Source organism: Neopelma chrysocephalum, unplaced genomic scaffold, assembly GCF_003984885.1.
Source record: "Neopelma chrysocephalum unplaced genomic scaffold, ASM398488v2 Primary Assembly neopelma1_96523, whole genome shotgun sequence".
NCBI classification, from domain to species: Eukaryota; Metazoa; Chordata; class Aves; order Passeriformes; family Pipridae; genus Neopelma; species Neopelma chrysocephalum.
In genome coordinates, this window is record NW_020925169.1 from 560,991 (window position 1) to 588,551 (window position 27,561).

At 36.3% G+C, this 27,561-nt stretch overlaps 1 protein-coding gene and 1 long non-coding RNA gene across 10 annotated transcripts in view; one reads left to right on the forward strand and one right to left on the reverse strand.

Annotated features, from left to right (window-relative positions):
- The window catches only part of KIAA0825 (KIAA0825 ortholog), a 248,123-nt gene that overhangs the window by 174,864 nt on the left and 45,698 nt on the right, over positions 1-27,561 (forward strand). The gene's annotated exons all lie outside the window — the stretch shown is intronic.
- Positions 1,168-22,226, reverse strand: LOC113981395. Its single transcript, XR_003538399.1, has 4 exons — positions 21,883-22,226; positions 15,915-15,917; positions 2,539-2,547; positions 1,168-1,180 (listed from the first exon to the last, which is right to left on the reverse strand). It is a non-coding gene; the product is annotated as an uncharacterized LOC113981395 (long non-coding RNA).

The window sequence follows — 27,561 nt, forward strand, 5'->3', positions numbered from 1 at the left end:
ATCCTTATTATCTGATGCTAACCTTTGGAAATTTGCCTCATTTCTGCCAAGATATTTCTAAGTTTGTTATGAAATCTTTATTTCCTAATAAATATGGGCTTTCATCTGGAAGTTAGAGTCAAGTTATATGATGAAGGTCATGGCTTTGAAACCCAAAACAAAGCATTTTAGTACTGTATTACTCTATGAAGGTAGTAAGTGTGCTTCTTCACTCACTCTTTTACAAATGTAAATGTGTATTGAATGGAATACCTAAATTAATGTTCTTGGGGTTTTTTGTTTAAAAAGACTATAAATTCTGCAAATTTATGGAGCAAGATGTAGGTACCAATAAATATAGCTACTGTTGGTTACATATAGAAATAAATATAAGTATACATATTAATTAAACTAATGTGGTATCACAGAATAGAACTTTATACTTGGAGGGATGGGATTTCTGATGATCTGTAGCTCCTGTGGGAAGACATTTTGCAGTCTCAGACTAACCGCAAGAAAGCCTTTTTTCCCCTTTTTTGAGGATTTCTTTTGGTCAGAGGACTGCTGTCTTGCTTTAGTCGGTCTTTTAGGTAAGCGGATTACATAGTTTTAATATTTTAACGGACTTTGAACATCACTTAAACTCTAGGGAAAACCACTGTGGCCCATGGAGATGCTCAGATTTAAGAATGCACCAGCTAAGAACCCTAATTATAAGAATGCACATCTTATTAAGGAAAAATGCACTATACTAGCCAGTTTTTAGAATGAAAATGTGTCCAATTACTGCATATAGCCTAGTCAAGTAGTGGATGTAATGAGGCTAGGACATCACTCATTCAACCATTTTTGGATAACCGTGGTCTGACCTCATGGCTGACCCTGCTTTAAGGAGGAGGTTGAGCTAAAGACCTCCTAAAGTCCCTTCCAACCTGAATTTTCCTGTGATCTTATGATCGTCCACCAGAATTGGAAGAAGTTTCTTAGCAACAAGCAACTGAAGGCATCGGTAATGGATGAAATTTAGTGTCAGGGAAAAATTCAGGAGTTCTAATCTGTGAATTGATTTGACCAATACTATGTATGTCTCCCTTAAAGCAAAGGAAACTGTACATTCAGTGTGAATCCTTTGAAATGCTTTTTCTCTGCACATCTGTCAGGCTCTTCATTTCCCTTCATGCAGATTGCTTTCTCTCTATTTCTGATCTGATTTCATCCATTGACTGGTAGGTGATATTGACGTAGATGTAGGTGGTGAAGGATAGATAGCACTACAGCATCATCAATACGCTGCTCATCCTTCCTTCTGTGATATTTTTTCCAAATCATTCGGTGGGTGCATTCAGAAATGAGAAGGCATAGAAAGTTCTGGAACTTACTATATTGTCTGGTAATAGAGGAGGCACATTGAGAAATTACTTTGTTTTAGTAAATTAACTGGAAATTCATGCATCTCTCTTAAGGATAGCTATTACTTATAGTCAATAGTATAGTCAATGATGGATTATGACAATAGCACCAATTCTGTGGAAACATACAACGATTAATATGAATGTCAACCCCGCTCCACAAGGTAGAGGAAACTACATGGCAGTGCCACTGGCCTGTCCCACTTGCACTGAGCCTGTAACGTTATTCATTACATCCCTTTCTTTTGGCTTTTAAATAAGCTTTTCAGGAGTTTGTTTGAAAAAGGGAAGGTAAATGGTGGGTCGTAGTTCGCTTGAATTAGTATATTCTCAGTGCATTCTTGCCGAACTTTCATTTTGTCATTCCTTCATTTTTGAAAGAGAAAGGAAAGCTTTTTTCCCTGAAGTGATATGTTCACTATTCCATTCAGTACTTACAAATATTACTTACTACCGATATGTAAAGCAGAAAGACACTAGTGAGAGAGACAAATATTGGACTGAAACGGTTTTGTTGCACAATAGCACAATACTGCCTGGAGAGACAATGTAAGGAACTGTGAAATGTTAGTGAAAATACTCAATTTCAATTTCCTTAATACTCTTTCACTGTTTTACTTAGAACAGAATGACAGTTTCACATAATGGTGAATGTTTGGCTCTGGTGTAAGCTGAAAGTTGTCAGGATTGATTAAAAAAAGTAATTATTAATAACTCCTTGATGTAGACCTTCCCAGATGCAATGTAGGCTGATAAAAAGTAATCTTGCCCTATAATAAAGTTTCATTGTAGCCTTTGAGAAAATCCTTGCTTTAACATTCTCCTGTTTATGCACAAATTTGTCACAATTTCTCTTCAATGTAGAATAGCAGTAAATAAAAAAAAAATCTGCTTATGAAATGCCACAATATACAGAGTGTTTACAAAGTCACTATTAGAGTGATGGTTGAGGCCAGTGTACAAGAGTTCAGTAGGTTCTTGCTTCTTAGTTTATGTGCTTAATACTGTTTATCTCTAGCAAGGAAATGAATGTGTTGGAATCAGAGATTTCTGGTCAAGCCTGAATCACTAATTGATTTTCTTATCATGGAGAATAATCTTTGGCCATTATTTTAATATGAAAATAATCTCTTTAAAAGGTAGGCTGAACTGGACTTTTCTGAATCTTGATCTCTAGAACTAGCATTTTATCTAGATTCACCTGTCTGCTTGGTTTGAGTCAGAAGTTAGTTTAAATTGCAGGGTGCCAAGCATGGAACTAAGAAGGCAAATGCATAAACTTCTTGAGAAGTACTGTTTGTTTGCAAAATCAGACAGTTCACTAGCATGAGCTAAAGGTATATGTGATTTTATCAATGATTTAATATTAAGAATTTGAATATGTAGGATGCATGCTCTCATATAAATAACGAAGTGTGGAAGTATTTGAACTGTACAGAGGATGTTAGAAATCCCTCTTTGTTTTTATTTGTATATTTGTTTGTTTGTTTGTTTGTTTTTCAAAACCTTCATAGGAACAGCTTAGGTAAAAGTATCTGATACATCAACCTGATCTTCATGTAGCAATTTTACCTTGGTTATCTCAGTGTGAGATCAGTTATTTCCCAGGTTTGCAAGTCCTAACCGTGCAAAGGAATGCAATAAGTACTTGAATAACCAGACCAATTTTTGTGCTTGCTTTTCCTATGCGATTGTTCTGTCTTCACGCTTACTAAAAATTGTTATGGTTTCAACCATTTTTTTCGCTTTAACTGAAGAAACTTTGAAGGTCTTAATAGTGAAGCAGTAAAATAGTGTATTTTTGTTAGAACTACCTAAGGAAAAGTTAGAGTAATTGTATCAACTTGCAAATAATTTTGTGACAGAAATTTCAATTATGACAAATATTTTGGTTGGGATTGTGAAATGGTTAACACACATGTTTCATAGAATCTCAGATTATGTTTTGGAATTTGAAACGTTCCTAGTGTGGGCTCCATACGTATCCAGGTTTCTGTTAAGACTTATGATGTTGCCTCTTCACTACAGATTTAAGCATATCAGGTCCAGAAATAATCATCTTTTTCTACCCACAATGTTACCAGTCAATCTTGTTTTAAGAATAATCCCCACCTTTCTGTCATTAGCCAGTAAAGTAATTAATAGTGTCCTAATGCCTTACGGAGTAGGTTTCAGATAATTTATTGTTCGCCAAGTTTTATATTGTTAGGCTATACTAATCAAGTCAGAAGTATCAGAGGAACAGTTGTCTGCAAACTGCCATTATGCACCTGCCTGCACAGTGCAGAAGTATTTTCAAATGGATGAGACTGTCTTGAATCATAATAAAAACTTCAAACAGCCTCTACAGAAGTCAGCAGCTTTAAATAAGTGTAATTTTAGCATGAGAGAGGAAATGTGCCATGAACCTGAATTTCATAAAAACATAACATTTCTCTATCTTGCATACTACACATGAAATGTGTAATATACTGTGGACAAAAGACCTGTATACACAGCAGTTTTTGTTTGAGTGCTGTGGTCAATGTCTTAAATTGTTCTGTGGTGACCCTCCCACAAACATTTCTACACAGTTATGGATTCATTAATTTCAAATGTTCACCTATAGTGTAAAATGTTGGAACATAATCAACAATATCTTTTGAATCAAGGAGAACAAATCAGAAGAAAATTTAATTATGTGGACTCTCTGTGCTACACTTTTCCTTGCAAATAGAAGTGTCCTGTGGTCTGTGCTGCAGGTGTGACAGTGGTGGTATGTTTTCCCTTTCTTCATATGACTGGTAAGCAGTCCTTTGGTTTTATATTGTTTATTTAATAGCAATATTAATAACAGCATTAGTATATTTAATACAGTCTAGGTTATTAACATCTCAAGTGCATGATCTTGTGTGAGCCCTGAAGTTCTGATGTGTTTACATACCATATGCAGATTTATTTCTATGTCAGGGTAGGTCCTGTGAGGAGGAATTGTGAGCTGTCTTGTTTATTCCTGGTTTGATGTTTCTTTTTTCTCCAATGTTTCTACAACTGTAATGGTGCAGGGTTCATGAATTTTGAAGCAGTCAGAGTATATTTTCTCTTAGCCTTGATGGATGCTTACTTTTGTTCCTTACCCCAAACCAAGCCCCTGTAGAACTGTTGGAATACCATGTGTCTTTTATGCCATGCAAGATATGAAAATGTGTTACTTCTGGTCAGGAAGCAATAACTATATTGTCCATACAAAGATGGATATATAGCAAATATTCATAGAAGACAGCTGCATTGTTCCCAAGTCATAAGTTTTTTAATTACATCACTGTAAAAAAAAAAGATCAAAGATAATGTGATTTAATTTGATCACTGAGTCATCCAAATAAGCATGGAGCTCTATTGGCGGATTTTCTGAGGTAACAGATTGCAGCTGGTATTTGAGGAAAAGTGTTTAAAAATAATGCCCATAATAACACTTTAAAGTATTAAAATAATTTCTGTAGTTTCCTAGAGTTTGATGGAGCTTAAGCATTGGCATAATGATGTTTAACTGAGGCTGTTCTTAAGATATTTGCAAGCACCTCACTTCAGGGTGTAGTTTTGTTGAATCACTCATTCAGCATGCCGCTTTCATTCGTTTCTTCCCACTTTGTAGCCTCCTTTATTTTGCATAACCTATGCAGCATTCTATTGTCAATCAACCTCCATTTTGTACAGCACACTCTCCAGCTTTCCTTTTACTTGAGTGAATAGTGCCATTCATTCACATCATACTTTTATGTGGATACTCTTCTAAAGCAAGGATCAAGGAGTTGGCTTTTCATGTGCAAGAACTGTAAGACAAACAATTTGGTATGCATGCAAGCCAAGAAGGTGGAGGTGAAGAAGGGAGGGGACAATAAAATTTTTAGACAGGAGCATGCAATGGAGAAATCAAAGCTAGTGTAATCGTAGTAATCTGCTACTTGTCATGCTTCTCCAGCAAGGCAAACAATCTCAACTGTTTTGTCTTTCAGGTATTCAGAAGTTATGAAAACATTGCCCTACACATTTACATGTTTCATTTTTTTTGCATTCTTCTGAAAGAGACCAAGATTTAAGTTTTTACCTCTAGTAATATTTTTAATTCTAAGATACTGTTATCCTTGCTTACAGCTGTTATCAGCTGTTATATGCCATGCTCAGCATAGCTCAGGTACAGTCATAGTCTAGAATTCCCTTAGGGCAAGGCAGAATGAGATCCTCAGGTAAAGGAAGTAAGAGTGATAGAGGACCAGGGCTTCTAGGAAAGGATTGTGCGAAGAGAGGGACTAATCACAAGCACTAGTGAAGATTAAGCAAAGAATTTCTGCATGCTGGTATTTGTGACCTGGAAAGGGAAGGGGAATTAAGTACTAGAAAGGACGAGAGTGTGAAATGGGCTGATTCCTCCTTCCTGCCAAACACAGAAGAACACTAAGTGTTGATCCCACAGGGTCTTTGTTTAAAATTTTAATATGGTCCATAAAATTTACCTAATTTACAAGCAAAAATCTCTCCATCTTCCGCTATGGCAGTACAAGATATTATCTCTTATCTCATGGGAAAAATCATTGTGATTCATGAATGCCTTTTCTGATGCCACCTTAATGATCAGCATCATCTTCTAACTTATCCCTTTAGTGAAAGTCATCAACTTATTGCTCATAGAAACATCTGATAAGGTATAATTTAGTGTACTTCTTTCGATGGTCTATAATTTTTAATCCTTATAATTCTTTAGAACTAGCTAAAGCTGATCTCTGATTGTAGTTGAGTACTGTGATTAAGCAGGATTTAATGTTGGGAATGTATGTTGTTTACTTCCAAGGTGTTTATTATGCTGTCAGTTGGTGGGTCTACCCATACAGCATTGGTACCTACTAATCTAAGAATTAGTTTCTTCCATTTCCTCAGATCTCTAATCTTATAGCATGGGGTTTACAAATTAACAGGATGATATGATTCTCTTCAGTTAAGGTTTTCTAAGGAAAACTCTTAAGTACAGGTATAGAAAGATCAGTAGATAGATACAAGGTGCATGACTAATTAAATTAACTAATAAAAATATTCATAATTCTAATTATGTTACATATCCATAGCTGGTGTTAGCAGTTAAGTACAATGCTCACCAGTAAGTCCAACTCTTTTAGCTTCTGTTTGTCCCAGCATCACCTCTTAGCGCAGCTGGATGATAAAAAGAGCGTGGAAAAATCGCTGGTATGCTACATAAAATTCATATACCATGAGCAACATCTGTGCAATGACCCTAATGTGGTGATGTTTTCTGGCACTTCACTATATCAATGCAAATGTATGAGACAGCTAACACCTAACATAAAGTGAGAAACGCGTATTTCTGGATAGTAATTGAAAACGATAAATTTAAAAAAATTATGTTGCTGGATTGTTTTACAGTAATTATATTACCCTATGCTGGTTTAATTATCTCTGTAGATATTTTCAGTTGAAAGTTCAAATCTCCTCTCAGTTGCTCAGCAGCTAAGTCATAGTAAGGGCTATAAAGTAGAATTTTTCTGCATAAATAGGTTACAATGACAGTTTTTTCAGTGATTTGAACTTCAGTTTTTTATTAAATGAAAAATAAGAAGCAATTCTCAGCATAAAAATACACTTTCTTACTAAGAGAAAATGAAATTATATTTTCCACCTCCATGTCATTATAAGAAATATTTTTTCATAATATAATAATTTTTCATAACTTTGCTTTAAAATAATATTACATATATATACATCTTGTATATACATTTTATATATTTCTGTGTAATGACTGAGCAGTAAACTTTGAAACATTGTTAAGCATGAGATCATGTCATCAAAACAATATCTTTGTTTGAAAATATTCATATCTGTTGTTGAATGAGACAGTCTCTTCAATCTTATAAATATCATATTTAGTAAAGAAAAATCCACAGCAAGTAGAAAAATGTCTTTATCCATAAGCAGTCAGATGAGAAATGGATTTTTATTCCGTCAAATCCTTTTAGTCAGTGAAACAGCACTTTCATGCATACTGCACTCAAGTGATAATTAATATAGTCTAATTCCGAACATGATGCCTGATTTGATGTACTGTCATCAATACCCCATGTTAAAATCAAACCTTGACAGGGACTTAACACCCTGGAACAGGTCATCGTATGATAATACTCTTTTTTCTTTTCAGTATTTGTCTTCAACCAAGCAAAGTATTACAAGATGAGGGGAAAAAAAGGGAAATAATTACAAATGAAGAGTGACGCAGGCTGTGACTAGAACATATGTTAGGCTGGGCAGAGGCATCAGTGAATTATATCACTTCATGATGAAGTGGCAGTGGGGCTGAACGGACCTATTTTAAACCTTGATGTATTTTATCTCTACTGTATTTGGTCTGTCATTTTTGGAGAAAGACTTTGTGTAATTGAGAGTCAGCTCCAATCTGCATGACTTGAGCATGAAGTGTAAGCCAGATGAACAGTGTTATGGAAAAAAGGAAGCATCTAATAAAGTATAAATGTGGAATAACTTTTATAGCTCAGACATTTAAATGTGCTTTAGAAAATGCAATGTTTAATGGTATTATTTTCACAGTATCAAATAATATAAACAAGGTTTGAAGGTACTTTAAAATTTATTTAATTTTACTTCGTTGTTTTAATAAAACCTACATATTTTACAGTTGAGACATTCTTTGTCACATTGAGAATACAATTAGAACTAATTTTTTCTTGCGTAATTTTTATTAATGTAGTATATTTTTGTTCTTGAATTCAAGGTTCACCTTCATAGGCTAAGATTATAGTTTTATGGTTATTTATTAATTTGAGAGGAATTTTTTTTTATGATGTCCTTATCTGCAATGCCACAAAGAACTAAATCTCTAGAAGAGCCCTCAGGAAGTCTGTATTTCTGTATATTTTGTTTTTAATATAGTTATAAAATATATTCCAAGAAACATCAGTATTTTACTTTCCATTTATTGTCCAGCAAGAAGTGAGGTATTGATGGTGTATTATACATATTTGATCCCCCAAAGGAAGTATTTGAGGTAGTTCTAAGAAGACCTTAGTAAGTCTTTAAGCAGGTCTTGCTTTCTGATGTAGAAGAGCATGTGAATGCTACATAGCATGCCCAACTCAAGGACTATATTACAAGACTCCAACATTTGCATTTAATTGTATCCAACCTTTTGTTTGGATCTGGTTTTGTAGGAAAGATTCTTCAGACAATTCACCTTTGGAGGCAGAACAATTTTTTATTATCACAACTAGGGATAAGGACAAGCGATACCATCTGTAAAGCAAGATATGTGTTCCATATAAAATATTTTCTTCTGAGGTCAGTCTAGTTACACAGAAGAGCAGTGAAGTTGCACAGAGGTTGCACAGGAGTGCAATCTCTTGTGCTTCCTCTACATAGTTATACAACAGTTTCAAGCTTAAAATGTGTTATTAACAGCTATTAAGAAGAAACAGGTAAAAAAAAGGGCATAGTAGTCCAGTATATGAGTCTTAATACTGGAGAGAACTCTTTATCTGTCAGCTAGATTCACACTGACCATTTCCTGCATGTAGAGCATCCTCATAACCAAACAAATTCCATGTGTGGATAGGAGAGGTCTGACTGCATAGTTTTGATAGCAAATTTTGGTTCACAGGGGTTTTGGTAAGTTCTTCATCGTCAGAACATGTGCATAAAAAATGGATTGTTTCATAAATTCCTTTATATTGCCTTCTTCATAGAAAAACAAGCTTTACTGGAGTTGAACTGGTGGTCTTATTATGGCAGGTTTTTTTGTATAGGCCACAGCTCTAACATGCTGGGGAAATATTTTACTTAGAAGTCTGTAGTATCAGACCAAAATGCTAGTGTGACCATTCCTTGCTTTTGCATTGTTTTACTAATTTCACCTCAGTTTGAGCTCTGTATAACTAACTTCTCCTAACAGTCTGTAGACACCATTTCCATTAATGCTGTTACAGTCACTTAGGTGAGAATAAGAATTTCTTGTGAGTAAAACAATTATGACACAACAACATTTAACATCTTCACATTCAGTTATTGGGATAAACTGCATAATGATCTACCATGAGTAGAAATAGGTAACTCTGTTCCAGTACACATCCAGGGTATAAAATTAACCAGATTTTTTAATGATAAGGAGCTTGCTTAAAATCAAAGCAGAAAGATGAAAGTGTACAGTAGCAATGAAAACTAAGAAAGTCATAGAAGTCAGAGGCAAACAGAATTTGAAGCCTTTTTTGGCATCAGTTCACTGTGCCCTGAGTTCTGTCAGTGTTTCCGTTTCCTTCAGACTGACGATCTTCTTGCAGAACTGTGCTTTACAGTCTCATTTTACTAGTATCTTCAGACTGAATACCTTTCTACTGACTTCAAACTATATATATGTGTGAATACACACATATATATGTACGTATATATGTATATGAATACACACATATATACACACATATATATTTGAAGAAGGACAGCTGTTGTAGAAGTTATCTGTTATTCAAAGACCAAATGTGCTGCTTTAGAACTCTTTACATGATTCCATTGTGAAAATTCACTTGAATCTGATATTCTTTTTGAAAATCAAGAAGAAACATTAATTCTGGATGGGGAGAAAAGAGTAAAATTAGCAGAATCTGCAAGATATGGAGATTGGACAAATGAAGGGTAATATTTGGCCTTAAAACAGCAATAAACTTTTTTGTCTCCAGAGCACAGATACTTTCAAACTTCCCCTTTTCTTTTTTTTTTTGCCTTTCCCGGTATCTTTGCCTTTTAGAAGTCTTACTGTAATAAAATAGTATTCTGAGTTAAGAGTTGATGACTTGAGGAGTCAAAATTTTTGTCCTATTATGAGTAGGTTCAATTTTCACATAGTGCATTGAAATAGTTTTTCCTTTTTTTTTAAGATGTACATTTAGTGTAAAAATTTGTTTGAGAAAATTAGTAATGGCAGCAACATGGTGAGTTTGAAACTGAAATTAGGTGTTTATTTTATCTGTCTGCGCATCAATTTGTGATATTCCTTGTGAGTTGCACACTGAGAGTGGCAGAAACTTGACAGTCAATGGCAGGCAGATCAGTAGAAGTGCTGTTGTCTGTCTAGAAAAATGCACAGCTCGTTGAGTTAGAGTGTGACTCATAGAGTAAAATCCAAACCACTCCTCTCTCCCTTGAACTTTGGAGAAAATTGTATCTAAACAACAAAAATCCAAATTTTCTTAGATTTATACTTTTTTTCTTTTACATTGTGTAAAGATTTGGATCTTTCCTGCTAAATTTTAGATGCTGCAATTGTATTATTAATTTTACTACTAGTAAGGATGGAACTGGAGAAAAGGCAAATAACAGCTTTTTAGTGTGTAGTTTTTAGATTGTAGATGTGGTGACTTTTAACCAGTCTGGATATGTTAGTATTAGTAATTGAAAAATATATTTGTTTTACTTTTGTTTTACAGATCAGTTGTTTTTTACATCTAGAGAAGTGTTCTCTAGAAGAACAAATCCAGAAAAGTGTGGTGTAAGACCTTTCTTTTAATAATTACCTTCCAACATTATAAAACCTAATAGCAGTGTGATTCTGAAAAGATCTTTGCATTTTCATTATTACAATTTTTAAACCTTGAATTCATGAACGTATATGTCCCACTCTTTCTGAAGTTTTGAAATAGTTTTTATTGTCCAGTTTTAAGTGAGGTCCACTGTCCCCACATACTAGTCAATGGATAAACAAAAAGAACAATTAAGCATTAGTATTTTTTCACAAATTACATCTTCTCAATCAACTATGAACTAGAAAGTAGAATTATACTGTAAAACTAGAAAACTCTGAGGGTTTGACCTTGATAGCACAGTATATCATAATGATGATGATGATGAACCTACCACACTTCTTTCCAGAAACATTTTTATTTCACTTTTTTTCCCCCTAAGCCATTTTATTTGTTGCAGCTATTACAGAGAAGTATCTTGTTCTCATTTATATTTTATTGTTCCTCTATCCATCTTTATGCTGTACCCCATGCCCCTTTTGCACCAATGGAACATAAGAAACTTCTCTGTACTTGCGGTGTTTATAACAGGATTCCTGATCAGATTCCAGTACAGTAGAGCAGCTGAAAATATTTAGTGACTGTCTGTACCAGTACTCCCATCCTTTTAGCATTAAAATTAATTTTCCTCATCTTGGCGTATAAAGAACCCAAGTGTGCCCCTTACCTCATTACCTGAAATTTTACAGTGACACCATCAGCAGGGGATGTGGTGGAGCAGCTTTTTGGATATCAAAAGTAGAAGCTCTGGGAGTATTCACTTGAATAGACACTGCAGTTCTTGTGGCCTTTAATAGGTTCTTCCTTCTTGATTGCTGATGGCTGGATCAATGTGGATGGTATCATCCAGGTATTTCTGTCATTCAGATAGCTTGCAATTTTTGTACCTAAGAGAACAACTAGGCATACATCTGAAGGTTCTACTTGGTGTGTCGTACTAATCAGCAATCTGTGCTGACTGTCATAGAGGAGGCTGAATAACTGAACACGTTTATTTATGCATAGTGCAGTGCAGTGAAATGCTTTCTCTAAACATGAGAGCAGCCTTTGAGAAAGCAATGATAAAGGAAAGAAAAAATAAATTAAGGAACTTTAGACAATCCTTTAGTTAACTATATAATTGTGATAATCATAATTAAGTATAATCATATTTAGATTTACTTAGTTTAATGATTGAAATTTAAATATAATTTAAATATAAATGTTGAATGCATGTGGCATAAAATAAACTCTAAATTAAGCAGGGTGGGGGGAGGAATAGAAATAGTTGTATTCTTTGGTAGAAATGTAGTCCTGGAAACTGTCTGTATCTTCTGGTTTAATTTTTATTCTTATTATAGGTAAGCACTTTTATTAAATACTTTTATTAAATATAATCTACCCACCTGAATAAAAAATAGGTGTTTGAAGAATAGAGTTCAGTTTTCAATACATGATTTTAAATATTCCTTGCTTCAATTGGTAATTTTACAACCATCCAAAATACGCAAGAGCTGCATATGCTGGAAGGACTTGTAGTGTTAATTTGGAAAAATATGGAAGCTTCTATTTCACTTTTTGCATGTTCAATGACTTGGTTACCAATATGGAAAGGAAACAATTATAAAGATCATTAAATTGAAAGATAAATGACAGCCTCTGTCCTGTAAACACAGTATCTGACTGACTCAAGTATTTGGAAAATCAAGATCTTATGACAGAGCATCCATTATCTTTCAGTTCAGCATTATTTTACACTTTTTGATCAAAGCTACAGACAGTATTTGGAAAATTGAGACATCTTAATACGTTTTTATGCATAAAGGACTGTGAAATACATACAGGCTTTTCCTTTCATTTTTGCTTTTTGCCTTGGTTGTGTATTTTAAATAAGGTAATAACCATTTGAAATAGGTATTAATATTTTATTAAAAAATCAGTTGTTTACCTCACAACCATTATTACGAAAACCTCTCCCTAATCTCAGATGCACAGCTCCCTTAGCTATACCTGCTTTGTCTGTCATTTGTCAAAAAAGTCAATAAAAAATAATGACTAAGATGGGGCCATTCTTTTAGAATAAAAAAGATTAAAGAAATTAAGGAGTAACACAGATATCAATATGGCAATGTGACTCAGAAAATCTGTGAACTTACTTTCACTGTCATGTGGCTGGCGGTGTAAACATATTTAGATGTCAGATTACCACTGAAATACCTTAATGCTGTTAAAAGTGTGGATAAGTTTCTCTGTGACAGAATAATGTCTTCCTACAGCTTTCAAGCATGAGCAGAAACTTCTGGATAATACTTCTATGCAGATACATAGTTGTATTAATAATAATGTAGAGTGTTTACCATATCATTTTTTTTAAGTTACATAATCCGTCACAAGTTATCTCTTAACAGATTACTTAAAAATAACACAATCCCATTGTAAATATGTTGTTACTAGTGCACACCACTGTTTTAGATAGGCATTATTATTAGGCAGAGTTGTGAAATAAAGACATTTTCCCAAGTTTTCAAATTTTCTATCAAATACCTCTCCTATGTTCTTTGAAATTAGACTATTATAAATTGATATATATTTAATGAGATTTTTTAAAATTAATTTATTTTTTTGTCCTGGTACATTTCCAGAGCTCTAGCACGCAGTGAAGGTTTTATAGTCAGTGTGCAGTGCAGCAGATGTCATTCCATTTGCCTAAGTCCTGCTGACATTTGGAGTTGTGGATTAATTGAGCTACAGAATGAAATTTAATTAAAATTAAATACAGACTTGGCCATTGTATCTGTTAATTTTTTACACTCTGGTGTGTACATTTGCAGTCAGCGCCGTAGTTAATTTGTTTAATCAGGATGCTATGTGGAAGAAGCTGCACTGTGTTTTAAACTGAAATTATGGGAGATGCCAAGTAGAGCATCATTCCTGTAATTTCATGTACTACCTCCCACATAAACAATGCCATTGATATGCCTCAGAACAATTTGAAGGGTGTAGATTATTCTATTTGTGAAATTATTGAAGAGAAAAGACTATGTAAAATGTGTGGGGGAGTGTATTTTTGAAGTAAAGATTTTGTTTAAGCTGATGTTTTAAGTACTCTGATAATTTAGTTCGCTTATGAGAAAATATATTGGAAGTCAAAGCATTACAGAAGTGCAATTTATTTCTCTCATAAAATGCCATTGTCAGAATCCATTTAGCCTTGAGATAGAACTGTAATGGAAATGTCAACAGAAAGCATTAAAAAATGCCAATACTTGATCCCAAGATTTTTTAATTTGTAATTGAGTAGGTGTGTATGTGGGAAGCAGTCAAATCTCTTTTATTCTCTGTGACCACGATTGTATCTGGCAAATACTAGGTAAAGTAGAAGTAACACTGGAAGGAATATTTATGGATTTTGTCTTCATGTGTTTAATTTAGGTCCATCTGGAAACACTTCTGCTCCTTTTTAGGTATTCTGACTCAATCTCAATTAGATGCCTCAAGCAGACAAAGTAGATGGTATTAATACCTCTTCAGGTATTAAAATAATGAAGACATTCGTCCTGAATATTGCATAATAAACTGCAGTGATACGTTTCTACCGTGAAATCTGATTACATAAAGTATCTCATATGTAGTTTACCAAATGAACAGACTTTTTAAAAACTGAGTCTGTTTATTCAACTTTGTCCTTGATTACTACAATGAAAAATGTTCAGGTATAGCATGCTTTATAAAAACCAAATGAAATATCAAAATATTCCTGGGTATTCACTCAGTTTCCAACTACTTTTGGCACATGCTTCCTTTAAACAGAGGAAGGGTCCTTACATTTAATAGATATTGAAGGATTTCTCTTCCATGAACTTGTCCATTCTCCACCTGAATCCCCATCAACTCTAAGCATCTCCTGCAATGCCTAACTTTACTGCACATTGCATGAAGCAATTTTTTTGGTTTTAATGTGATGCTGTTTTCTGTGCTTGAGGCCCACCAACTCCTAAGTTGGAAAAGTTAGTGTAGGGTGGGTTCCTTGTCTCTGATTCTGTGCTGCTTCAGGTTTTGTGGACTTCTTTTTATCCTGCTCTGCCGTCTCCCAGCCTTTGCTAATCCCACCTTTTTTTGTACCTTGTTCAATTCTATTATACCTTTTTTTCTCTTAAGCTGGAGGAATGGTGAAACAAGAAATGCATTATTCAACATGCAAACGAGCCATGAATTTATGTCCATTGCTTAGTATGTTACTCTTATTTTCCTGCTAAATACAAATCCTTAAATGGCAAGGTTTGTTTTTTGTTTTGCTTTGGTTTTGGTTTTCTTTTTTCCACATTTGTCGTCCTCATTGAACTTACATTTTCCCAGAACTTTTTAAGGCCTCAAGATTTCATGCATGATTGGCAATAATGAGCTCAGAGCCCATCATTTTACCAATACAGTTAGGACTGAGATTCCTGTGTACATAACTTCACTTTTGTATTTTCAATTTCACTTACCATCCTAACACCCAGGAGATCACTCATGAAGCCTTTCCTGAAGTTTGCATCATCAGTTCTTGGCTTTGCCACTTCTTGTATGATCAGCAAACTTTGTCATTTTGCATTTGACTCATCCTTTTCTCATCCTTTATGAGTAAGTTAAACAGTGCAGGACCTTGTGGAATTTCTCTGGCATGCACCATGCTAGCTGACTCCTGTGCTTTATCCAGATTTATCCGTGTCATGACCCCTTCTTTTCCACCATGACTGCTTAGTTTCTTTGCAAGGCTTTGGTGAAAGACTTTGTCAGAAGCTTTGAAAATCTGAGCAGACTATATTGAGCAGATCTCCTTTACAAACCAAATTGTTGATAAGTTTTTCACAAACTACTTCCCTTTAGCAGGGGTGGGCTGACTTTATCTGGTATAAGCAATTTATCAATCTGTTTACAAGTTCTGTTCTTTGTTATAGTATCCACTAACTGGCCTGGTATGCTCTTACCAGTTTGCAGGTACCCCCTGAAACACGTTTCAAAGGTGGATGGTACATCTACCGCTCTCCAGTCCTTAATTAAGTGGGTTTAAGTAGTAGGTTGTATGCTACAATTGGATGGTGGCAGCAAGGTCCTCAGGACGTAGATTTAATTAGAGTGTCCTTCTCTTAGATGGATGGCCTTACAGGGCTCAGTGAGCTCCATCTGCTTGGGTTTGGAATTAGAGTTGTCCTTCTCCTAGGATGACTGCCAGAAGGCTAGCGATTATCTTGTCCGGATAAGATCAGCTTTATGCTGATGACGCTGCCCTCATCGCCCACACGAAGCAGCTCTGCAGTGTTTAACATCCTGCTTTGCAGACGCTGCTGTGCTTTTTGGGCTGGAAGTCAGCTTAAAGAAGACTGAAGTTCTCTATCAACTCACACCTCAGGAAGTCCTCCATCATCCCCATATCACCATTGGCGAATCAGAGCTCAAATCAGTCCAGCAGTTTAATTGATGAGGCAGCCTCGTGTCCTCAGATAGTAAGATTGACGGGGAGATAGACAACAGGTTAGCAAAGGCATACAGTGCCTTCAGAAATCTTCATAAAAGAGTATGGCGAAATAAACACTTGAAGAAAAGTACAAAGATCAGTGTTTACAGAGCCATAGTGCTGTCTGCTCTTTTAAATGGATCCGAATCATGGGTCATCTACCACCACCACCTGCGACTCCTAGAACGCTTCAATCAACGCTGTCTCCGTACAATCCTAAACATCCACTGGTCAGATTATGTGACCAATACATCTGTTCTAGAACAAGTATTGAGCCCATGTTGCTGAGAACACAGCTGCGCTGGGCAGGGCACGTCTCCAGGATGAAGGACCACTGCCTCCCTAAGATCTTGCTTTATGATGAACTTGCCACTGGCTACTGCAAGAGGGGAACCCCAAAGAGAAGATACAAGGACTCCCTGAAACAACATCTCAGCCTTGGCCATATTGATCATTATCAGTGGTCTACTCTGGCGTCCAATCGGGAGGTCTGGAGACACACTATCTTTAACGCTGCTGCTTCCTTTGAGAACGCACACAGGATCACTCTTGAGGAGAAAAGACAACGCAAAAAGAATCGTGTCTTGCAGAATATACCACCTAAGGAGTCTTTCTGCTGTGCCTTTTGCAACCGGACGTGTCTATCTCGTATTGGCCTTTTTAGCCACCAACATGCTTGTAACAAACGTGGGTAGTGCCCTTCCCAAATCTTCGTTCGCGAAGCCTAGCCATGATGACACTACGATTAGTGGTTCAGCTATTACATTCCTTTGAAACACAGATACTGTTTGGTCCTGGCAATTTGCTACTCATCTTTTTTCCCCTCTCTATTTCTCACGTAATGTTTTCTACTGACATTCATTTTGACATAGATTTTCTGCTGAGACCTTTCTTAATAGAGCTTTATTAAGAAAGCTTCAAGTGTAGGAACTTTCTCATGTTTCCCACAGCTTATTCAGAAGAAGAAAGAAAAACCACTGAAAAACCCAGCAAAAAGCTTGTGACACTGGCACAGTGATGGTCTTCTAGCCAGGTGAACATTCAAGCAGATTCCCTGCTCCTGATATGTTTGAAAACACATTATTCTATTGTAAACTTTTAATGCCAACATGGATTTTTACTCAAACTCTCTTCTGGACTGCCTTGCTGTGGTTTTATAACTAACTTGCCACAGTTTATGATACTACTTTCAACTTTCAGAATGATACCTTCTGGCTTTTAATAACTTTGTTTCCCCTCCTGTTGTTTTACTTTGAGTTCTTCTTGGCATTTCTGTTCCCTGAAATGACGATTTGCTTTCTACCTCCTGCAAGATACCCATTGTCTTTACACTGCCTCTAAGGATTTAATGCTACCTTTCTTCAGTGTATAAAGCTTTCCATCTTCATATGTAGAGAGCTACAGTTTTGCTGAAGTTGAGTGCAGTTTTTTGAGGGAAGGCACAGTTGTGTGGTATTTAGGGGGTTTGCCCAAGATTAAAATCCAGTGCATTGTAGCTGCTGTTAAAAAGTAGATTTTTGACATTTCAAATTAAATCTGTTGTTCTGCTCAAAACCTAAGCAAAGGTCTCTCACAGGCTGCAAAACAGTCTGTGCTCCATCAATCAGTTACTGACGAAGTCTATAAATGTAGTCATATCAGGTCGCAAAATGATATTTTTCCAATCCACATGTGAGATAATGACCCATGTCTCTTATTACCACTGCGTCTCACAGTGTCTGCTCTCCCTTGGCATATCACAGGCAGTGTCACCAGTTCTGGTCAGGCAGTCAGCAACATCATTACAATATGAAGTTGTTCTGGTTTGACTCTTGAAGACAGCTGCAGTCAAGACCAAATGTGTTTGGTCCTAGTTAAACTAGATTCTCAGTATCCCTCCAAAACTCTCTAACTGCAGTAATGTATTCTGAATATTTATGCCATATAATATTTCTTTCCTCTTCTCAATTGTAATCACCTGAAGCTTGACTTCTTTTGCTGTTCCTATTTCTATCTTACTGTTTGTTTACAGAGTACATGGCACTTTACAAGACAAGAATGGACTTCCAGTAAAATTCAGTAAATGCCTTACAAATAACTGTGTTCTAAAATGCATTTAAAAATGAATTTAAAAGGTTTAAATGTGACTTTCTTATGGACATGGCAAGAAAGGGATTAGCCAAGGGATCAATACACTACTGATGCTATTATTATGTTGAGATGCATCTTCATAGCAGATGAATAAGGATCAAACAAAGGTAGCTGGATGGAAGGAGACACCATTTTTTGGACCCAAAGCTGAAAGAGTGGCCTTTCGGACTAGGAGAACCAGCAACACACTAATTTGGAAGGTGCCATGGTGCCATTGGAGTGAAAAAGGATCATCCCTGTCTGCAAGAAAGTCGTCAGTGGACGCATCACTTCATGTCCTCTTACAGAGAGTTGTGCATTAGGATCTGTGCTTTTTTTCAGTCGTGGCCATGAAAAAGAAAGATTTTTTTGTGATTATACAGATGGTATATGTCAGAAACAGGTAACTGCGTGGATGAAAACCAGCAAAATGCTAAGTATCATTTAGAGTGTGTTGGGCAGTCCCTCAGCTGACAGAATGGTGGGTTTGAAAGCAGAGAGATTTTTTTCAGGGATTAGAAAGATTTTTAACCTAAATATTAAGATAATAAGATGACATTCAGGAGAATGTAGTAAAGGAACAAGTGGAGAAGAGTCACAAAACAAAATAGGGGTGGGTTGGGTTTTTTTGAGGCAGTGAGCAAAATTCAGTGCTAGGACTGAGAGGAGGAACAGGGTAATGATGCTGAGAGTAATAAAATTCTAAATTAGAGGTGCAACCGTGAAAGAAATAAGTAGAAGACATGAAGAGACAAGAGGTTACAGATACAGATACCAGAGAAGAGCATTCAATAGTAGAAGGGGCACATGAGATAGTCATGGCAGCAGAGGTGGGAAAGATGCTGAAGAAGAATAAGCAGATCACAGTACTGAAGATGAGAGTAGGAGGAATACAGTGGATATATTTAGGGATGTTGTTATGTTATATAGCTTAAGAGATGCAGGAACACGTAATGGGAATATTTTAATTTTTTTTTAACAGTGCAAAGAGAAGAGGCTAGTGATCTGCCATGGCAAAGAGCCTGTGTTTAGCAAAAGCAAGTGTGATGTGGGTTTTTACCTCATTGAAGAGAGCCATTGAAAGACAATCTGATTTTATAGGAAGCATCTTTCTGTGTATAAAGAGAGTGGTTCATTTAGACCCACAGCACAATAGCCCTGTGTGGAATATTTTCAGTTTTAAATTACAGGTGTTTTATTCATGCAATATCTATTGTTTTTAAATTTTACTGATCTATTACTGTCAGTTATCTTATGATCTTGAGCTTTAACGTAACTACTCAGTGATTTTCCTTTTAAAGTTTTAAAGTGATTGCCAGTTGGAGTGATTGTGTGCCTTTTCATTCATCTATTCATGATGGTAAAATAATCTGCATTTACAACCGTTACTCTATTACAGACTTCCAAAGTTTGGGATTACTTATTTTGCGATGTACATATTTTTGAATTATAAGAAATGGAGTTGTCTGCTAATATTGAATAGGTAGCCAGTAATTCTTCGTGGATCCATTCTTCAGTCTTGTTCATTTAGGGGCAAAATTCTCATCTTTCTTCCTTGCAACCTTGCAAATATAAAGTTTGTTTAAACAAGCTTTTGTCAGAGACTGAAACGGTTAATGATTTATGCATTCTAGGAGACTTCTGCAGGCTTTTGACTTTCATGTTATGCCTCTGATGGGCAACTGGGCCCATCCCCCCCCCTCCAGTGCAGAAGGTGTCAAGCCCCGAAAAGGCGGGAAGAGCCGAGTTTACCGCGCCCTCTACATGAACTCCGCACCGAAACATTGGGGGCTTTGTTGCTATGCCCCTCAACTCTGCCAAAAGGCGGGAAAAATGTTGGCAGTTCATGGCACGGCCAGGGACACCACCCTATGAAAACAACTCCCCGCCTTGGGGGAGGTACAAAAGCATGTTGAGGATATATATATTAACTGGTGACTTTGAGGGTTTGGGGGGTATTTTTTTTCCTTCTCCCCCCACCACCTGCGAATCAAGACCATTGCTTTCAGGATTGCCAGGTTGCATCGCTGGATCCAGTGGGTGGTGACTATATACATTTTTACCACTCTCATCTTTTCTTTTTCCTTTCTCTCCCTTATTCTTACCCTGTCTTTCTCTCCCCTATGCATTTTTCTCCCCCCCCAAAAGGTTTGCCTTGTTATATGACAGCACCCAAAATACTAGTATACCTGTTGATACAAAATTGTTAAAATAAACTTTGTCAATATATGTTTTCAGACACCGATTATTTACTGTCGTTTCACTTTAATCCACCCCAAGGGAATTATTGATAAAAACCTGAGTTACCCCCCCTCCCCTTTTCCTGGGGCGGGTCGTAACAGCTTTGTACTCTGGTTCACCTGAAAGTCAAACTAATTTTAGTGCCTGTTTTTGATGCTTGCAACTTTCATATATATATGTGTGTGTGTGTGTGTATTTATATGTATATGCACTTTCACATTAAGAAGAGAAAACTATGATAACGTGAGACAAAAAATGTCTTGCTCTTAGCCCAATTAGAAATTAATAATCTGTATGTATTATCATGGCTAGGCTTCGCGAATGAAGATTTGGGAAGGGCACTACCCACGTTTTTTACAAGCATGTTGGTGGCTAAAAAGGCCAATACGAGATAGACACGTCCGGTTGCAAAAGGCACAGCAGAAAGACTCCTTAGGTGGTATATTCTGCAAGAATATTCTGTGTTATTTTTTCTCCTCAAGAGTGATCCTGTGTGCGTTCTCAAAGGAAGCAGCAGCGTTAAAGATAGTGTGTCTCCAGACCTCCCGATTGGACGCCAGAGTAGACCACTGATAATGATCAATATGGCCAAGGCTGAGATGTTGTTTCAGGGAGTCCTTGTATCTTCTCTTTGGGGCTCCTCTCTTGCGGTAGCCAGCGGCAAGTTCACCATAAAGCAAGATCTTAATCCCTTTGTCTAACTGATATAGAGTCTAATACCTCTGACATTTGCTGTAGAAATTGCTCTATGGGGTTCTCTGCTTCACGTAGTTTAGATTTGCCCCGAGATTATTTAATTATGGAAAAGAAATTTGTGCTGTCATTCAACTAACACCAGAGGTTTCAAGTGAAACCAACAATTGCTAAGTTTAAATAAATTATTAAATCAGATTTAACCTAAATTTTTCCTTTTAGACATTGTGGATACAAAATAAATACTGTACAAACTAAAAGTAACTATATTTATACAATATTGACAACTTCTATCATCCCTTCGAACCCCTCCCTCAATCAGTTCAGGAGAAGCCCTCAGGCTGATAGGTAAACAGTCTTTCTTTCATTGGAGTATCAGGGAGAAGGGTTTCTCTGATCACCCCCCACCAACCTCCAGCTCTTTGCTGAAGTCTTTTCTTCCTCACAAAGTCCAAGAAGATAGCTCTGAGTCCGTCCTCCTTGGTTCCATGCCAATCTCTGCTGTGTGACTCTCTCTCTCCCTCCATTCCGTAGCTGCTGTAGTTCAGCTCGGCTTGTCACGTGCACATGTTCCAGGATTCATTCCTCCTCCGTCAGTTTTTGGCTGCCCCCGGCCAAACTTTTGCAGGACACCCTCCGAGCCTCTCTCTGGCCCGTCTCCAATTTCGCCTGGAGTTTTTTCTCCTGGCACTGAGCTGCCTTCTCAGCCCGTCCTCTTTGGCTCAGCTTCAAAATACTAAGCCTTACATTCCACTCCCACCTACAGTGGTGGGAAAAGCCCCCACTCAGCTTTTGCTACAGGTGTTCGATCCCGTTATAACTGTCCCGAGCTGCCCACAGTCTAGCTGCAAAGGGAGGGGAAGAGGGCTTGGCTGAAAGCCTGCCTCTCTCCCTCTTACCTCAGCAGTTGTCTCTTCCCTCACAACACACACAGACTCCAATGCTGCCTCCAGCCCCAGCTTAGCCAGAGCTGTGGGGCCCAAGGCCCCTCTTTCTGGGGGGAAGGAAGGGGGCCCTACCACCCCTGGGACCTCACACACACACACTCAGACACAACAGCGACTTCCAACTCTGCAACTCTGCCAACTCTGCCAACAGTTTTCGGTTGTTGTGTATATCTAATTTTCACAGGAGCGAACAAAACCAGCGCTGATTAGTTCCTGAGGGAAGACTGTCCCGGGACCAATCAGCTTTAACTCTAACTCGGAACCCCCATGAACCTGAGATAGAGGGGAAGGGCAGCTGAAACCATGACACCTAAAAAAGGAAAAGATCATACAAAAAGAAGATACAATTTGGAATTTCTAACACTCCCCCAAAATTTTGGCTGCATAGTTTGTTTTAAACTTAGTTGTGGTCTGGAAAGTTGTAAGGACAATAAAAAAGCATTCACAGTTTGAGTTAGACTCTACAAAGTCCTGTATTTACCTAAGGAAAATGTTAATGTATGGAGGTTTTTTCCTCCTTTTGTTTGTATGATTACTTTTAACTGCGTGAGTGTGCATGAATCACATTTTCCTGTTAGTTTAACATTTTATTTTTAAGAAAAATGAAAGTTGTTCTTCCTCACTTTGTTAGAATGAACTGTCTGGACACTTGACAAGTAGTTATGGAAGAAAGTAATGCTATACCATCTCTTCTAGGTGTTGCATAAAGATTGGGTAGTTCCATCTGTCCCCTTTTTCCTTTAAGTGATGTCTTCTTAAGAAGGAAGTAGAAAAAGAATAGGCTTGCTTATCTTCAGCTCTTCTCTTTTATAAGACTGTTTTGAGTAATTGAACTTTTGGGTTGTAATGTGATTTTCTGCAGACCTTACTATGATCATCTGGTTCTATGAATGTGCAGCATCGCCAAGAAAATGATGTGAGAAGTATGGGGTAACGCATGTTCATTCACGTTAGGCCATTGACATGGAACCATTTCTTGATTTTTGTATCAGACCCACTGAATGTATTCCTCCACCCTTGCTTATGCTACAGACTGCAAGACAGCAAAAATAGCATAGGGATATTTTACATGAGGTGCTTCAGGTACAAAAAACTTAAGCAGTCTGGAGCTCCTCACAAGCTAATTTTCTTTGCTGAAGCAGAGTAAATTAGCCCACATGAGCTTGTGCTGCTTAGAGTGCTTCTGGTATCCAAGTTTGTTCATCTAAGAATAGGTTTGGAAATTCTCTATTCTTTGCAAGCTGCAGTGTGGGCATACATTTATTGTCTGGTGTTGGCTGGGGCATGTGTGGAACTGAAACAGTTAAAGATCAGAAGATCCTCTGCCTGTCAGTAATTTTAGACACAGTTTAAATGACCAAGATATATTGTTTAAATCATGCATTTACAATAACTATTTGCTTTCATATGCTGGTGGTTTGTGCTGGAATTAGAAGTTTTATTTTCATCTGAACTGTCTATGCCAGACTTCTGTTTATTGAAAAGATCAGTGATAGAAAAAAGAAAAAGAAAACCCAAAGCACAGACAACTCTGCATCTGCAAGTCTAATATATTAATATATCAATTTTTATTAAAAAATGTGATTCCTTAAATAAAAGAGGCACCAAATCTATGTGTTATTTTAATTTTAGATGTAAAATTACAATGTAGGCTATAAAAATTGGACTTTTTCACAATGATGGCATAAGAAATGTTGTTTTGCACTGCTGTATGACAACTTCTTAAAACTCATATTGAGTCACTTTCTGTTATTTTCTTTGAAATATCTTTTTAAAAGTATACAGTGGTCTGTTAAAGGGCAAATCAGTGTATATATACTTAAATAAGTATACTTTATTTTGCTATAACTGTGACATAATTAAACCAATAATAGTGCAAACCTCCCTCAATTTGAGGTTAGAGAAAACAAGTGTGAATATGAGATTTAATTCAACTTTCTTGTTGGATATTTTGTTTCTAGAAGTGAAAGTGTTTTGATGACATAGAGAACACCGTCAAGTAACTTCTAACCTGAAATGAAGACATGCAAAACTATTTCAGAAAGATTTTGAACCTCTCTAATTATCTGCTGTTATGAAGACTTGCTGTATTTCTGAGCTATAACAAGGAGATTTTCGTAAAATGTTCTTCGTTTCAGAACTTGTTTTATATAAGAAATATACCTAAAAAGCTAATTTCTTTTCTCCTTTCTGCACTGCAATCCACAAAGTGTGATTAATAATAGATTTAAATTTGCTAAGTGCATTTACTCCTTTGTGCCATCATAAAGAGAATCTATTACTGTAAAATTGAGGCTTAGTTCCAAATTGCACCATTATGAAGTTTTCTTCCAGCAATGTTTTGTCTCTAATACACTTCCCTCATTGTAATTCTATTGCAAACCTGATGTCTAGCATCAAGTCTCACAATAATTATTTTAAATTGCTACTAGGAACAGTAGTCCTGGTGGGATATATTACTACCATTCTAACAAGATGAATTTCAATGCACTTGTAACCATATTATGGTGTATTATGAAAAGAAGAAAATCCTTGGGTTGTAGGTAGGTAAGCAGATTTAGAATACTGTAAAATGATTTGTATCAACTTCTTAGCACTTCGTGTTGCACTTTTATGTCATCAAATTAAATTAGTATTATATATTAAAATGTATGATAAACTGTCACTATATAGTGGTTTTAAGTAAAACTTAACAATGAGATAGGGTGGAGCTTTAGAAATGAAATTGTTCTTCTGAAATTACTACTAGACTCAAAGCTTGGAAGTCTCCTGAACTTATGTCAAGAATAAATAAAATAATAAAAAGAAATGTAAACTAAAGGAAACTCCATAAACATTAATTTCAAAATGACAGAGGCCGTGAAGTTCTGTGGCTGTACTTCGTAATGAGATTACCAATTAGCTCCTAAATTCATACCAATTACCCTAGAAACTTTAAGACAGAGATTCACCAGTTATTTTAAAATGAATACCCAGCTGATGTAATACAAATTCAGCAAAGCACTTTCTATGTTTTGCAGTTCTGGAATTAAGAGCTTATGCTGTAATTAAATGATAACGTAATTATATGCACACTAAAATTCAGTATCATTCCAAAGTTATAGTGAGATAAATCTGTAATATCTAAATCTAAAATGAATCCTTACACAGTATGACTCAGAAGATGGCTAAAATTTCAAACTTCCCCAATTTCATATTTTAGAAAATTCAGAACTGAATATAGTTTAAGCAAGATTAAGATAATCTCCCTATCCAAAACAGAGAATAAAACAAACTTTTACATCACTCTATCTTGTGCAGCACTACCTGCAGTGACTTCATCCATAGATGCAGCTATAAAAATTATACCACATTTTCTTGGTTTGGGAAAAATAATGTCATGTTGCTGGAAAAAATTACAAGAAACAGAAAGTACCTTGGGTCTAATGGGCTCTTTTGTTTGACTGCTCACATCCCTCTTCCTAAACATTTCATAATGCCTTTCTCTTCTCCCTCCCATTTCCAAATTGCAGTATTTTCTGTGAATTTATGAAAGAACGTACAGACCAAAAGTATGTGTTGAAGTTGTTTTTTCTATGCATGTAGCATGGAAAAACCGTTACCACCTAACTGCCAAATAATTTTCTATTTTCACTAGTGATTTAAAACATTGGTGTAAATAACTAGAGATAGTTTTAGATATTCTTTACTGGATATTTTGGTATTCTTGTTTCCATTCTCACTTTAATTCTTTGAAACCTACACTCCTAAGGATGTTTAAAGTTCAACACTTCTGTGTTTGCATTTTTTTTTATTTCTGTGTATATATATATTTGTATGTATGTATATAAGCTCACAATCACCATGCCCAGATGCCCAGGTTACACGTACACTTCGACAGAGTTATAAAATGAGATTTTCACATAACTATGTATCTTGTCATCATCACATATTAAATCAAAACAAGTAGAATGTATGGAAGTCTCCAAACTCAAACAGCTATTGCCAGTGACCAAATTTTCACATTTGGCCTTTGCTTGCTTACTTGTGTGGTAAGGTCACTGCAGACTGTAATTTGTTAAATTTGATTAAAAGAGAACTCAGATCCTCAAAGGAAATGGCTTCTCATCCAGTGTAATGTAAAGTAAAGGTCTGGGCTGGATCAAGGCTAAAGTACTTATCACCTTGCAGAGCTGATGCCAGGAACTGACAAGCAATTTGGCAATAAGAACATTGCAGCCATTGGTGTTGCTCCATTAAAAATAAATACATAATTTTGCTTTTGTGCCTTGACAATTTGAAATGCTGAAAGTAATTTTGTTTGTTTAGAGTGAGTGCAAATGAGTGCAGTGAGTGCAGGTGCAGGTGTCATGCAGCTCCAGCAGTGTACTACAGTCCATTACAAACTGACAACTTTTCCATGAATGTGAAAATAGTCCATTTTTCACATTCTACCTCTTTTTATCTGCTTGAACTCTTAATGGAAGCATTACAAATAGTTTATGACAACTTATGCACAATCCTTCCAGAAGTTCGTCAGTGGTGGTGACTTGAACCAGCTTTGCTACAAGTCACAGAAACAACTAGTAAAATGCTACACCCCTACCTGTTCTGGTAGCTATAAATCACATTAATCCAGCTGCCTTCCATTAAGTATATCTTTCCAATTAAAAATGCTCATCCTAGACTGGAAAGACCAGGAACTGGAGTAGTACCATATTGCCTTTGCACAGATATTTCAGTCCTTCTTGGTGGTAAAGCACTACAAACCACAGTTTGAAGTTATTTTCCAAAGTTTTGGGAAAAAAAATTGACACATTACTATATTAAAATTAAGTATTGTGCAGTGTCATTTTCCCCCCTTAAATTACATTCAGTGTATGGAGATTACTGTACAGATGTACGTTGTTAGACATACTGTGAAAGTAAAAGATATTTTTACTTTGGACTGAATATATAGTGTGCCTGAGAGCTTACTGCTAGGCAGAAGTCAAACTAGGAACTGAGATATTTTCTAATAAATAAAGGGCTACTATTACTGCTAAACAAGATGTATTCCACAGTACTTTTCTTTGTCCAGCAGAGGCTGTTGAAGAGAGATAAACAGATTTTCACCCAAGGCCCTCTGAGTGTTTATACAGTAAAACCAAAGACATATAGTACTA